The 15,618-nt window shown below is 37.1% G+C and overlaps 1 long non-coding RNA gene across 1 annotated transcript; it reads right to left on the reverse strand.

Annotated features, from left to right (window-relative positions):
* Positions 1–8,946: 8,946 nt before the first annotated feature.
* On the reverse strand, positions 8,947–9,810 carry LOC110880983. The gene is made up of 2 exons (XR_002559543.2): positions 9,671–9,810; positions 8,947–9,005 (listed from the first exon to the last, which is right to left on the reverse strand). It is a non-coding gene; the product is annotated as an uncharacterized LOC110880983 (long non-coding RNA).
* Positions 9,811–15,618: the final 5,808 nt, after the last annotated feature.

Genomic DNA, 15,618 nt, shown 5'->3' on the forward strand with positions numbered 1-15,618 from the left:
TATGTGCTTCATCCATCACCAGTTCGCGTAAATTTCCATAAAGTGGGACCCAGATGCGCCCTGTAACGTAGTAAGCGTCGTCTTCCTTGATCAAATCTTTGAAGTCGTTCCATGGGGTGGCATTAGCAGCAACTATCCCCAGCATTTGAACCTGAGCGTTCCACCACGTGAGCGCTACACCTTTAAGAGTACCAGTAGCATATTTCACCCTACGAGCCTAAGGGCATTCACACATCTCGAATACAGACTCGAGCTTCTCGAACCAGTGGAGGAGGCCTACAGCTCCTTCAGTGCCATTGAAAGTAGTAGGTCGACAATCTATAAAAGTTTTAAAAGTGCACACAAGAGGCTGAGCAGGTTGACCTGTCGTGTGAGTAAGATGAGACAAGTTAAACACAAGTGTTGGTTCACGCGAGTAGGATCTAAAGATCCTAGAGTAAGTTGCAATGGCAGGTTATACTTCCTGCCTGAGCGGCTGCGAGTGCTGCAGCAACTTGTTCATTGATTAAAGCCGTCAGCTGGGCTTGAGTTAGGTTGATTCGTCCACTCATGATCTTCACAATAAAGAGAGCATGGGTGAGTAAAGTGTCGTGTCAATGCGCAAGTGTGGAGTGACAGAAGAGAGTAAGCACACAGTGTTTCAACCAACAGATATTGTGTTAGCTAAGCATACCAGGAACAATGTACTATGTAACTAACAAGTAGGCAATATAAACATAAATCATATCACCTATAGTGTTGAGCCTTGCACTTGGAGCGAAGCGTCATTGTGGATCGTTGAGCACTGTACAGGCTATAGTCTGGTTTTAGCTAAAAACTTTTTTTCCTCCTTTTTAAAACCAAGTTCACTATAACCAATGGCTCTGATACGAATCTGTCACACCCCCAAAATCCACTAGCGGAGTATCACCGCATGGAGGCGTGACTGACCAGGATCAAGCCACCAATCATATTGAACATAGCATGTAAATAAATATAAAACCCAACGCAATATAATTGGTGTCCAAACAAAACGTATTTAAGTTGTAAGCGGAAGCATAATGTTTAAAACCAAAGTATAAGTTCAAATATATCAAATGTTTAACATGGCATAAGACTATCCATGTCCCACAACGACCACGCCTCCTCGAGCAAGCTCCAGAAGTACCTAACGACCTGCAAGGCATGTAACAACGAGTGAACAACAAAGTTGAGCGAGTTCACAGTGGGTGTTCATGGTTAAGTTGTTTCAAACACCAGGAGTTCATTTGTAAGTCGTAAGTTAACCAGTTTACCCTGTTTCCCAAACATATCCATAATCAGTGGGGGCTTCCCCATGTTAACCACTAGACCCGTTTACCATATCGACCACTGACTAAAGTAAGTTGGTGCCCTGACGTCAATGTCTATCATCATTGACTAGTGCCCAGATCCATTAGTTCATGCCCGTCCTCTGCGGCACGGTCTGAGGCTTGTCAAACCTAAATAGCGCTATCTAACTAATGACCCGCTCGCCATTGGCTCGACGATTAAGTCGATATAAAAGGAGGGACTTCATGATAGAGATTTTGGTCTAGTATCCGTGTTGTCACCCTTCAATAAAGAGGGTGTGTACGTAATCTCCAAACCAGGATTACGCAGGTTCTGATTAAATACTTATCACATGTTGTCACCCTTCAATAAAGAGGGTGTGTACGTGTTCCAAACCAGGAGATCACGCAGTTTCAGTTTCAATCCTTTACCCATTCCCAACCCTTGGGATTCCCAACCCTTGGGAATCCCATGCCTTGTGGAAAGTGTGAACTCACCTTGGTTTGCTCGGTTGGTTAACTTACTTGTTTCCAAATTAATCAGTCAAAGCCTAGGGTATGCACGTATACATAATCAGTTCATGTTCGCATTGTTTTCACGTAAGTTAAAATCATAGAATGCATGTAACGTAGTGATCACCGATTCAACACATAACAGTTTTGCAACTTATTCATATTCACAGTATACATGTATGCTCCTTAGTCATGATTAACAGTTAAGTGTATGGATCAAAATCAAATCATAATTGATATCATCAACAGGCAAGAATTTACATATACTCATTCATCATCATAGTTATTTCAGGACTACAGTCTGCTTGTGACACTTATGGGCGGTGAAACTCCAAACGGCGAAACTCCTTGAGTTTCGTCGAGATATCAGGTGGCGAAACCTATGGTGTTTCGTCGAGATTCCATGTGACGAAACCTTTAGTGTGTCGTCGAGAATGTGAGGGACGAAACTCCCCTATGTTTCGTCGACATGTGTGTTTCATCAACAGGTATAGGTTATGTCGCATCAGCAGTTAACCACACCCACAGAACCCTAATTACATCGTAACAGTTGATCATCAACATCAAACCTAGCCATGGATTGCTACCAGATTATTGAATACATGACTATAACACATATTCATTTAACCATCCTAAATAAGTGGCATCATGATATACAAACATCAACAGAGTATGAACTATGAACATAAACAAATACAAATCTCAAACATCTGATCTAGTCTCATGGATTAACAACAGAATATCAAACCCTACTGTTTATCATTCCATCATCTAAGCATCTCATAGCAGGTTATCGAATCCACCATTACAAGTATCCTTCTCATCAAACAACTAAATCCCGATATACATACTCATCGTGACAATCATCATAAACCAGTCAATGAAATCAAGTTATGATAACAAGCATTTACACAAATAATCTAATAATTTGATCGAGTCGGGTTATCATAAAACTAACCGGATGTGCGATGGGTTAAGCAAGAACTTCTAGAGGGAGAGGATGGTTGCCGTCAAGTTGTTTTGAGATTGAAAGCCTAGGGTTTCACGAATGGGGGTGTGTGCATTATATAGCGTAACTGTCATTTCGATTGGGCTTTACTTGGGCCGAAACCCACTATGGCGAAACTCTCTAGTTTCGTCGAAAGATGAATGGCGAAACCCCAAGGTTTCGTGAGGGTGTTGACGAAACTCCATATGTTTCGTCGTGGTGTGTGTGTGTGTGGCTCACAAGGTTTCGTTGATTGTGGGTTTATGAGTTCAAACAGTTAATAAATTTCTAACATTCGTTAATCAAACAGAAACACCATAACTCAAGCATAATCAAGCATGTCCAATTACAAAGCAAACAATTTTTGCAAATACAGTTGTGAAACAAATAACGTGTCGAGGAAAGACCTTGAAACTTGAGTTGTCACATTTTCCTTTGTGATTTCCTGGTGATTATCTATTAATTATACAATGCACATGCGTTAGTATAATAACCCAATAATTACATTAGTAATACCCTCCCCAAGACAGAATTCCAACGACTACGTCGGGCAGAACCTCGACAACCGTTACGGAACCCTAAATCAATCGGGCAACGTATCTAATACGTAACCGGGGTTATGATACTTACAACGAGGCAGAACTTTGTTATTTAGGGGGGTATATTGCCCGGGTATAGTGCCTACTATAGAGAAATTAGAGAGAGAGATTGAAATGTGAGCGACTGAAATGAACAGCCTATGGCCTCTATTTATAGGTCTGTTCGATCACCTTGTCGCGCCCCACGTAAACCTCAACTAAGGGCTTCGCGGCCCGCGAGGCCAGCTAGGGTAGGCTCTAGCTTGGCTGATTCGACCCATAGCTTCCACACACGTTATGCCATGTGGCACTTCAGGGTGCAGCCCTGGTCTTGAGCTGTCGCGGCCCGCGTAAGACTCCTTAAGGGTCTTCGCGGCCCGCCAGGAACCATTAAAAATTGTTTTTATTTTATTTTTAATTATATAAGGTATTTTTGGCTCGGTTTCATATACGGGGTGTCAGAAATATTTTGGAGGGTTGTTATATCCTCCCCACCTTGTTTTAGAACTCGTCTTCGAGGTCTACTGGAATAAGTGCGGGTATTTCCTTTGCATCTCAGGTTCAAGCTCCCAAGTGTACTCTGGTTCTCTCTTGGAATCCCATTTTACTTTGACTAGAACCAGTCTTTTGTGTTTGAGATTCTTGACTTTTCTGTCTTCAATTTGTATAGGCCTTTCTACAAACTTTAACTTTTCATTTACCTCTATATCCTTAAGAGGCACTACTAGTGATTCATCGGCTAAGCATTTCTTGAGATTAGATACATGAAATACATCATGTATTCCTGCCATTTACTCTGGCAGTTGTAGCTGATAGGCTACAGGTCCTATTCTTCTAATAATCTCAAAAGGTCCAACATACCTGGGGCTTAGCTTTCCCCTTTTTATGAATCTTACCACTCCTTTCCAAGGAGAAACTTTCAATAACACCTTGTCTCCTATTTGAAATTCCAACAGTTTTCGCCTGTTATTAGCATAACTCTTCTGTCAATCGCGTGCTGCTTTCAATCGTTCCTTGACTTGAATAATCTTGTCCGTTGTTTCTTGTACTATCTTTGGTCCAGATAATTGTTTTTCTCCAATTTCTGCCAACAGACTGGAGTTTGGCACTTCCGTCCATAAACTGCTTCGAATGGTGCAGCATTGATACTTGTATGATAGTTGTTATTGTAAGAGAATTCTATCAATGGTAAGTGATTGTCCCAATTACCTTCGAAATCAATTACACAAGCTCTAAGCATATCTTCCATTGTCTGAATTGTCCTTTCGTTTTGTCCGTCCATTTGAGGATGATAAGCGGTGCTTACTGCTTAGATTCAACTTGGTTCCCATTGCTTTTTGGAAACTTGTCCAAAATGAGAGGTAAAACGGCTATCTCTATCAGAAACAATTGATAAAGGAATTCCATGTAATGAAACTATTTCATTTACATATAACTTAGCTAATTGTTCCATACTGAAAGTTTCCTTCATTGGTAGGAAATGAGCTGACTTGGTTAGCCTATCTATAATCACCCAGGTTGTATCATTACCCTTCCTTGTCTTGGGTAATTTGGTAACAAAATCCATTGTTATCAATTCCCATTTCCATACTTGCATTTCTAATTGCTGCAACAAACCAGAGAGTTTCTGATGTTTAGCTTTAACTTGTGAACAGGTTAAACACTTGGCAACATAAGTTGCTATATCCTTTTTCATTCCTATCCACCAAAAATTCTTTCTTAAGTCCTGATACATCTTATCACTTCCAGGATGCATCGTATATTTAGACTTATGAGCTTCTTCTAATATACGGTGGCGTAGGTTTCCTAATTTGGGTATCCACATTCTTTTCTTATGGAATCTCGAAATTCCATTTGTTCCTTGTTCTAATTCCTTAGTCATTCCTTTTAATTTTTCAGTATAATCCTTGATTACTGATTCTTGTGCTTTTCTAGTCTGTTTGTTTAAATCTACATGTAGATTTAATTTAAGAGAACGTACTCTTTTTGGCTTTTCATGATACTTTCGACTTAAAGCATCGGCTACTACATTTGCCTTTCCTGCATGATACTGGATATTACAATCATAATCATTAAGAATCTCCATCCAGCGTCTTTGCCTCATATTCAATTCCTTTTGCTCGAAAACATAATCGGCTACTACATTTGCCTTTCCTGCATGATACTGGATATTACAATCATAATCATTAAGAATCTCCATCCAGCGTCTTTGCCTCATATTCAATTCCTTTTGCCCGAAAACATATCTTAAACTCTTATGATCGGTGAAAATGGTAAACTTACTACCGTAAAGGTAATGTCTCCAAATCTTAAGGGCAAAAATTATGGCTCCTAATTCCAAATCATGGGTAGAATAATTCTCTTCATGATTCTTAAGTTGTCTAGAGGCGTAGGCTATAACCTTTTGACGTTGCATCAACACACATCCATAACCTAACTTAGAAGCGTCATAATAGACTACAAAGTCTTTAGTTTCTTTTGGTAACGCTAGTATGGGTGCATTGGTTAATCTTTGCTTAAGAATTCTAAAGGCTTTTTCTTGTTTTGGTCCCCATTCAAACTTAACAGATTTACAGGTTAGCTTAGTTAAGGGAATGACTATTCTAGAAAAATCTCGGATAAACCTTCTTTAATAACCGGCCAATCCTAGGAAACTTCTAACATCGGGTGGTGACTCAGGGGTTTTCCATTTGGTAATCACCTCAATCTTTGTAGGATCCACATGAATTCCTTCATGATTGGCTAAATGCCCAACAAACTGTACTTCTTCTAACCAAAATTCACACTTTGAAAACTTTGCATAAAGCTTTTCCTTTCTTAATAAACTTAGAAGTGTGTGCAAATGCTTTGCATGTTCCTCTTTGCTTTTAGAGTAAATGAGAATATCATCTATAAAGATAATTATGAATTTATCCAAATATGGCTTACATATTCGGTTCATCATGTCCATAAATGCGGCTGGGGCATTGGTTAAACCAAATGGCATGACAGTAAATTCATAATGACCATACCTTGTTCCAAATGGCATGACAGTAAATTCATAATGGCCATACCTTGTTCATAATGGCATGTACCTTCAATTGATGATATCCTGAGCGTAAATCGATTTTTGAGAAAAATCGAGCTCCTTGCAATTGATCAAATAAATCATCGATCCTCGGTAATGGGTACCGATTTTTTTAATAGTGACTTTGTTCAATTCACGGTAATCAAAGCACATTCGCATTGACCCGTCTTTCTTTTTAACGAATAAGATTGGTGCTCCCCATGGCGATGAGCTTGGCTGTATGAATCCTTTCTCCAACAATTCGTCCAACTGCTTCTTCAACTCTTGCATTTCTGCAGGTGCCAAACGATAGGGTGCTTTGGCAATTGGTGCTGTTCCTGGTAGCAAATGAATTTGAAATTTGACTTCTCTATCTGGCGGTAGTCCTGGTAATTCTTTTGGAAATACATCTGGAAACTGGGATACTACGGGAATATCCTTCAGTTCTTTTCCTTTAGTGTTAGTGATTATGGAGATCAAATACACTAATGATCCTTTCCGTATATAACTAGTTGTTTTCATCACAGAGATGAATTTTGTGTATCTAAACGGTTTATCTCCTTTAATTGTGATCTTTTCACCCTTTGGTGAATTTACTTGGATTGACTTTTGATCACAAAGAATACTGGCTTTATTGGCTATTAACCAATCCATTCCTAATACAACATCAAATCCTGCCAGATTCATCGGGTAAAGGTTTGCAATAAACTTTTGGTTTAAAAATTCTATTCTTGCTCCCTGCAAGATTTCGGAAATCTTAATGGTTTCCCCATTTGATGTTTCTACTAGACATTCTTGTGGGAGTTTAGTTAATGGTTGGTTGAGAAGTTTGCAAAATTGTAACAACCATAACTTTGTTTCGCGATTTTCATTAAATAAATCACAATTACCGAGTATTTATATTTAAACCTTCATGCTAAAATACTGGTTTATTAAAAACTTCTTCAAATTAAAGTGATACCACCTATTGTGGTTTAATTCGCCGCTTTTGAATAACGACGAGACAACTTTGCGGAAGCTTCATTAACGCGTGTTCGGTTCTTGCTCGACGCTTGATCTTCATCCGAGGCTCTCGACATTCACCTGTGTTCAAAACCAACTTAAAAGTTAGTTTTGATAACCAAATAAATGCGGGTTGGAACATCGAATTAAAGAAAATCAGGAAAATCCCAATATTAATCCCTTGATCCTAGAAACAAGAATTCAAATTCAGCCTCCACCGTAACTTACGGTGGTCACCGTAAGTTATGGTGGCCCCTGATTTAATATGTCCCCACCGTAAACCAGTAGAGAACTGACGTAATGATTTCAGCCCCCACCGTAACTTACGGTGGGCACCGTAAGTTACGGTGGCCCCTGTATCAGCCCTTTCCTTTTTGCCGTTTTTGACACGAAAACATTCGTATCTTTCAATCCGCTTGTCCGTTTGACCTACCATTTCTTCCTACGTAATTGTAATTTGATTCTCCACATTATGGAGTTAAAATCCAACATCCGGTTTAACAAAATTTCAGACTTTTAAGTCTTCGGCTTATTACCCTTTTTACCAAATTTTGACCCGTTTAGGTTTTTATCAAACAAACATGTTTATTTGATCCTTAAATTCATGAAATTCATAATTTCCATATCTCCTATCATATTAATTTCAAATCACGGGATTCTTACATAACAAGAACCCGCTTACACTTAAGTTCTTATTTTGACCCGTTTAGAGCGAATTATGTACATTTAAGCATCAAACTCTCTCTCTCTTTTTCTACACTTCGTCTTCTCACTTTTAAATAGCCTCCTATGTTCCACCACAACTATTTTTGTGGTGGATATAACATAACGAACCACATTCCTACTTTTTACCCTTAGGATAGTCATCTTACGTGATTATCCTGTTTATAGGCATTTGACCCCCAAAGTTGATGCCTACAACTCTTACATGTGTCTCAGAGTTACATGATGATAATACTAGTATCTAAACGACCTCTAAGGGTCGTTTGCCCGATTTACCTATCAAGGGCATTTTCGTCAACTTATTTCCTCCTTTTACGACATAGGTCCTTTTACTAAGGTATTTGGCCAACATTGCATTTTTAACTATAAATCTATATATATGCGTACCTGGCTCGAGCCAACCTATAGACTCGTTTTATACCTCGCGTTAAATTAACCAATATTCTACGGCGTCGCAATATTCAAATTGCTAATCGTTCCTGATAACATACAACTTGACAATCACATTAGTCAATATTGTCAAATGGTGTTATCATCACCATTTGACCCGTTTGGATTATAAGACCAAACCTTTACATAAATTAGAATAAAAGCATGGTTTTAAATTTACAAATTCACCCATTTGCCCCGTTTACCATAAACCATGGTTTTTATCATTTATACTTTTTCTGACTTGTGTCAATCGTGTCGGAACCCTTATTTTGGATGTTACATCGTTCTCATTTATAGTGTATAGCATAAATACGTGTCCTACAAAAAGGGTGTAAGTTTTACTTACCTCATATCCAAGCTACGCTTTTCTTTTTCTTCTCGATTCATTTGACCCGTTTCTTCCCAAGCCTCCACCTTGCTCATTAAGTGTCAAACTATCGTCATCATTCAAAGGTGGTTAGATTAGTCATTAATAATCACGACTATTCCACCTTACGTGTTTTCTATGTCGAAACTACCGTTCGACCTCATTATTTATTAATTCAACTTATCAAAAGTTAACTAATTTTGATCACATGATTTACACAATTAAGTCTAATTCAACATGATGTTTATAACCCTTATCACTTCACATTTCACTTAATTTGCCATATTATTCAAATGCGCATTTTACCCGAAATTTCAACATTTAGCTTTCTCTTAGGCATTATGTCAAACACCTAGTGGGCATTCTTTTATAAAATTTAACAATCGAACTTATGGCCACCTATCTTGCCAATTTTTTTAACATCTTTTACTAGATAATCATCAAATTCATGGTTAAATGTCAAGATTAACTTCATAGAGTTCAAATAACACTAGTTTGACAATCATGATTCTAGTGTTCATCATGTTTTCTACAAACCCATTAAACACCCATAATGGATGATCATGAGCTTTATAATTTCAACACTAATTCAACTAGTTATTAACTAGAGTTTACTCCTAGACATCATACTACTTCAAGATTCATCCATGCATGACATATTTAACCTCAATTTCAGTTTCTCACAATTAACCTAGAAATCAAGAAGAATCAAAACATTAAAATTTTACAAACCTTATGATCCTTTCAACTAGGTGATCATGAATTTGTGCTTGAGATTCGATTTAGACTTGATTAGAGGCTTCAATTTGTGAATTTTGTGAGGATTTTAGGGTTTGAAGAAAACCCCTATCGCCCCTTGCTTCTTTGATCGACCAGACACCCCAAAGTGGGTGTTTGGTGTGTTTTAATTTTGGGTTATGTTATTAAGTTTCAAATTTAACAACATAGGCCCCTCAACTTTTGTTTGGTTTATAACTTGAATAATTTTGTTCTTTCACTTAATTACAAGACTTGTACTAGGTTATTTATTTCCTAGTTATTTATCTTGTTCAAAACCCGTTTTATTTTAAGTCCCTTTAAGTCTCGGGCCTTTTATATACTTTGCTTTCTCAAAGTATTTCCCATCCTTTTAATAAATATTAGATTTATTTATTTAAAATCCTAAAATTTACCGGGTAAGTTTTACCACTAACTGTATTTTACCCGTCCTTTAGTATTAACGTGGTTTGATTACCAAACCCGTTTTCGGGGTGTTACAAGTCTACCCCCTTAGAGAGGTTTCGTCCTCGAAACCTTTTCTTACATAATTCATTGAGTTTAAACTCAATGTATTTGATCCGAGTAATCTTTTAAACATTACTTATACTTTTAACCAATTGTTAGTATTACCAGATAAGTATGGTAATATCTTTTTGGTCACTAATTGTCTACGTATCTCATACGACATAATGCAACTTGAAATAACGTAATTTTCGTTATTTCTACTAGTTTAGTTAACTTAGCGATATCCATCGCTTTTATATATTATCGAACTCTTTGTGAATTCGTTACCTTGACCCGTTTAAAGGTCTTTAGTAAAATTTTTCACTTTTAGCAACAATTTCTTTTGTTTTCAAATTCATTTATTCGGTTCAGTTATACCGAATTCACCGCTTACAAGTAACCAAATTTATTTAAATGACCTTAACCGGTCCCACTAACTAGACTTATTAGTCAAGTTACTCTTTACCGCTCACTTGGTTATAAAGTGATTCCACTTCACATTGCATTTCTTGATCGTGTTCGTGTCACATCGTGTTTAATCTATATCAACCTTTCATTTTTGAAAATATAACTTTTCGAATATATTGTCTTGCGCCTATCAATGTCAAGACTTGTACCTTTCATGTTTACTATTTGAATTCCTACCAGAATTTATATTTGTAAAAACGTTATTTCTTACTAAAACCGAAGTTTTAGTTTAGGATTTCCTCTTTATCTTTTGTCAATTACCAAGATATTGACAGTCCGTAATTTATTCTTTTACAGTCCTAGTTTTATGTGGGAATTCTCTACTGGTTCCCTCGCTCGTCTAAGTAACCCGTAGATTCTTTCACTTAGCCTCGTAGGCTATTTCTTTAGGCTTTCACCTCTTTAGGGCGTTGCCTTTATGATTCTTTTCCTTTTTATTCATGACCCATGGGTCAGTTTAGTCCCGTAGACCATTACACTGTTTATAACCCGAAGGTTATAATGATTCCCGTAGATCGTCCTTTTTATATTCTAAAATCATTTTTTTTTGCATCAAAATTTCGTTCACTCTGACTGTAATTTGTGTCCGCAATCCTTCCATATTTAATTCCGACCCATTACATGGGGTCATTAATATCTCGCGCTTTCCTTTATTCGGTTTGCGCTTACTTACTTTAGCAAGTGTCATTCTTTACTAAATTCGTCTGACTTGTTCGTGTGAAAATTCATCACTTATGAATGTCAAACTTCAATCTTTGTACGACCCGTTCAACATTAAAATAGTTGAACCTGATTTATCAAAACTTCTATTTACTTCATCTTGTCGTCTTTTAGTCATGACTCAAAATCCAAGTCTTTTAGCTTTCCATCCGAGTTCCCGTTTCTCGGTCTATGCGTGTGTTTAAATCCTTACCCATCAACTGGGTGTTTTACCGAAGTCGTTATTATTGCAACCCTCCCGGTATGCATTAAGACCTCGCTTCATTTTTATATTCTGACTTTGTCCTCGAGTTTGACATTTTACAAAAATGACCTGTTTAGAGACATATTTGCATTTTCCGGGTTCGAGTGTAAGTACACTACCTCCCAATGCAGATCTTGATCATTTTACATGTTTATATTCTTCGGGTTCGAGTGTAAGTACACCCCCTCCCAATACATGTCTACATCATTTTACATGTTTGCATTTTCCGGGTTCGAGTGTAAGTACAACCCCTCCCGATACGTATTCTGATCATCTTACGTGTTTCTTTGTCCCTTCACTCGGGCTCATTATCCTAATGTAATACGCTTCCGTCACTCGGCTGTGCGTTTACATTATTATCAGATATTTTGCTCATTTGATTCTTTTGGGTACTTTTTAATTTGTCCCATTTACCCCGTCCTTACTACATCAGATGTAAATGTGTCCGCTATAAGAAACTCATGGTATCATATGCCACTACTTACTTGGCCAGAGTAAGCGATTAACACATGACATACACGACCTTTTTATAGTTTTCACATCACACCCCATGTAAGTAACACCTCTATTTAGTTTTCTTGGAAATAATATCCTGGATAGGTATTCTATTCAGGTTTCCCAAGTTTCTAATTTACATATGCGACAATCATTCTTTACATGTTTGTTGCATATTGCTAATTGCGCGATCATATTTAAAAGCACGCACCTGATAATGCTTGCCCCGACGGGCGTTTCTTGCCATTAACCTTGTTCGCGGTCTTTACGCGATTTAGTCCTTAGTGAGCATGTTCCTCTTGTCATGCCTCGGACTGTTCCTCTATCACATCCTTAATTTGTTTAACCTTTGTCATCTTTAAATGCAAGTGTCCTTCAATCAAGACATTCACAAAAGTTAGTAATGTCAACTTTACTAAATGCCCGTATCATAATACAAGACTTTTGTACTATATGTGTCAGCGCACGAAATGTTGTTAACTATATCTATCATTTAATTGGGGTAGCGTGTATTACACGATAACCCTATGTGTTGTTTACCACACTTTAATATGCTAAACGATTAACATACATACACTTACCGGATTTGCGATCAAGCATCGAACCGAACACCAATCTTTATTAAGAGCATAAGGTTTAAGTCCAAGCATGGTTTTCCCACCATACTTGAATCTCTTAAACCAGGGCTCTGATACCAACTTGTAACAACCATAAATTTGTTTCGCGATTTTCATTAAATAAATCACAATTACCGAGTATTTATATTTAAACGTTCATGCTAAAATACTGGTTTATTAAAAACTTTTACAAATTAAACTGATACCACCTATTGTGGTTTAATTCGCCGCTTTAGAATAACGACGAGACAACTTTGCGGAAGCTTCATTAACGCGTGTTCGGTTCTTGCTCGACGCTTGATCTTCATCCGGGGCTCTCGACATTCACCTGTGTTCAAAACCAACTTAAAAGTTAGTTTTGATAACCAAATAAATGCGGGTTGGAACATCGAATTAAAGAAAATCAGGAACATCCCAATATTAATCCCTTGATCCTAGAAACAAGAATCCAAATCCAGTCTCCACCGTAACTTACGGTGGTCACCGAAAGTTATGGTGGCCCCTGATTTAATATGTCCCCACCGTAAACCAGTAGAGAACTGGCGTAATGATTTCAGCCCCCACCGTAACTTACGGTGGGCACCGTAAGTTACGGTGGCCCCTATATCAGCCCTTTCCTTTTTGCCGTTTTTGACACGAAAACATTCGTATCTTTCAATCCGCTTATCCGTTTGACCTACCGTTTCTTCGTACGTAATTGTAATTTGATTCTCCACATTATGGAGTTAAAATCCAACATCCGGTTTAACAAAATTTCAGACTTTTAAGTCTTCGGCTTATTACCCTTTTTACCAAATTTTGACCCGTTTAGGTTTTTATCAAACAAACATGTTTATTTGATCCTTAAACTCATGAAATTCATAATTTCCATATCTCCTATCATATTAATTTCAAATCACGGGATTCTTACATAATAAGAACCCGCTTACACTTAAGTTCTTATTTTGACCCGTTTAGAGCGAATTATGTACATTTAAGCATCAAACTCTCTCTCTCTTTTTCTACACTTCGTCTTCTCACTTTTAAATAGCCTCCTATGTTCCACCACAACTATTTTTGTGGTGGATATAACATAACGAACCACATTCCTACTTTTTACCCTTAGGATAGTTATCTTACGTGATTATCCCGTTTATAGGCATTTAACCCCCAAAGTTGATGCCTACAACTCTTACATGTGTCTAAGAGTTACATGATGATAATACTAGTATCTAAACGACCTCTAAGGGTCGTTTGCCCGATTTACCTATCAAGGGCATTTTCGTCAACTTATTTCCTCCTTTTACGACATAGGTCCTTTTACTAAGGTATTTGACCAACATTGCATTTTTAACTATAAATCTATATATATGCGTACCTGGCTCGAGCCAACCTATAGACGCGTTTTATACCTCACGTTAAATTAACCAATATTCTACGGCGTCGCAATTATTCAAATTGCTAATCGTTCCTGATAACATACAACTTGACAATCACATTAGTCAATATTGTCAAATGGTGTTATCATCACCATTTGACCCGTTTGGATTATAAGACCAAACCTTTACATAAATTAGAATAAAAGCATGGTTTTAAATTTCCAAATTCACCCATTTGCCCCGTTTACCATAAACCATGGTTTTTATCATTTATACTTGTTCCGACTTGTGTCAATCGTGTCGGAACCCTTATTTTGGATGTTACATCGTTCTCATTTATAGTTTATAAAATAAATACGTGTCCTACAAAAAGGGTGTAAGTTTTACTTACCTCATATCCAAGCTACGCTTTTCTTTTTCTTCTCGATTCGTTTGACCCGTTTCTTCCCAAGCCTCCACCTTGCTCATTAAGTGTCAAACTATCGTCATCATTCAAAGGTGGTTAGATTAGTCATTAATAATCACGACTATTCCACCTTACGTGTTTTCTATGTCGAAACTACAGTTCGACCTCATTATTTATTAATTCAACTTATCAAAAGTTAACTACTTTTGATCACATGATTTACACAATTAAGTCTAATTCAACATGATGTTTATAACCCTTATCACTTCACATTTCACTTAATTTGCCATATTATTCAAATGTGCATTTTACCCGAAATTTCAACATTTAGCTTTCTCTTAGGCATTATGTCAAACACCTAGTGGGCATTCTTTTATAAAATTTAACAATCGAACTTATGGCCACCTATCTTGCCAATTGTTTTTAACATCTTTTACTAGATAATCATCAAATTCATGGTTAAATGTCAAGATTAACTTCATAGAGTTCAAATAACACTAGTTTGACAATCATGATTCTAGTGTTCATCATGTTTTCTATAAACCCATTAAACACCCATAATGGATGATCATGAGCTTTATAATTTCAACACTAATTCAACTAGTTATTAACTAGGGTTTACTCCTAGACATCATACTACTTCAAGATTCATCCATGCATGACATATTTAACCTCAATTTCAGTTTCTCACAATTAACCTAGAAATCAAGATGAATCAAAACATTAGAATTTTACATACCTTATGATCCTTTCAACTAGGTGATCATGAATTTGTGCTTGAGATTCGATTTAGACTTAATTAGAGGCTTCAATTTGTGAATTTTGTGAGGATTTTAGGGTTTGAAGAAAACCCATGTCGCCCCTTGCTTCTTTGATCGACCAGACACCCCAAAGTGGGTGTTTGGTGTGTTTTAATTTTGGTTTATGTTATTAAGTTTCAAATTTAACAACATAGGCCCCTTAACTTTTGTCTGGTTTATAACTTGAATAATTTTGTTCTTACACTTAATTACAAGACTTGTACTAGGTTATTTATTTCCTAGTAATTTATCTTGTTCAAAACCCGTTTTATTTTAAGTTCCGTTAAGTCTCAGGCCTTTTATATACTT

The sequence above is a fragment of the Helianthus annuus genome, chromosome 10 (assembly GCF_002127325.2).
Source record: "Helianthus annuus cultivar XRQ/B chromosome 10, HanXRQr2.0-SUNRISE, whole genome shotgun sequence".
NCBI classification, from domain to species: Eukaryota; Viridiplantae; Streptophyta; class Magnoliopsida; order Asterales; family Asteraceae; genus Helianthus; species Helianthus annuus.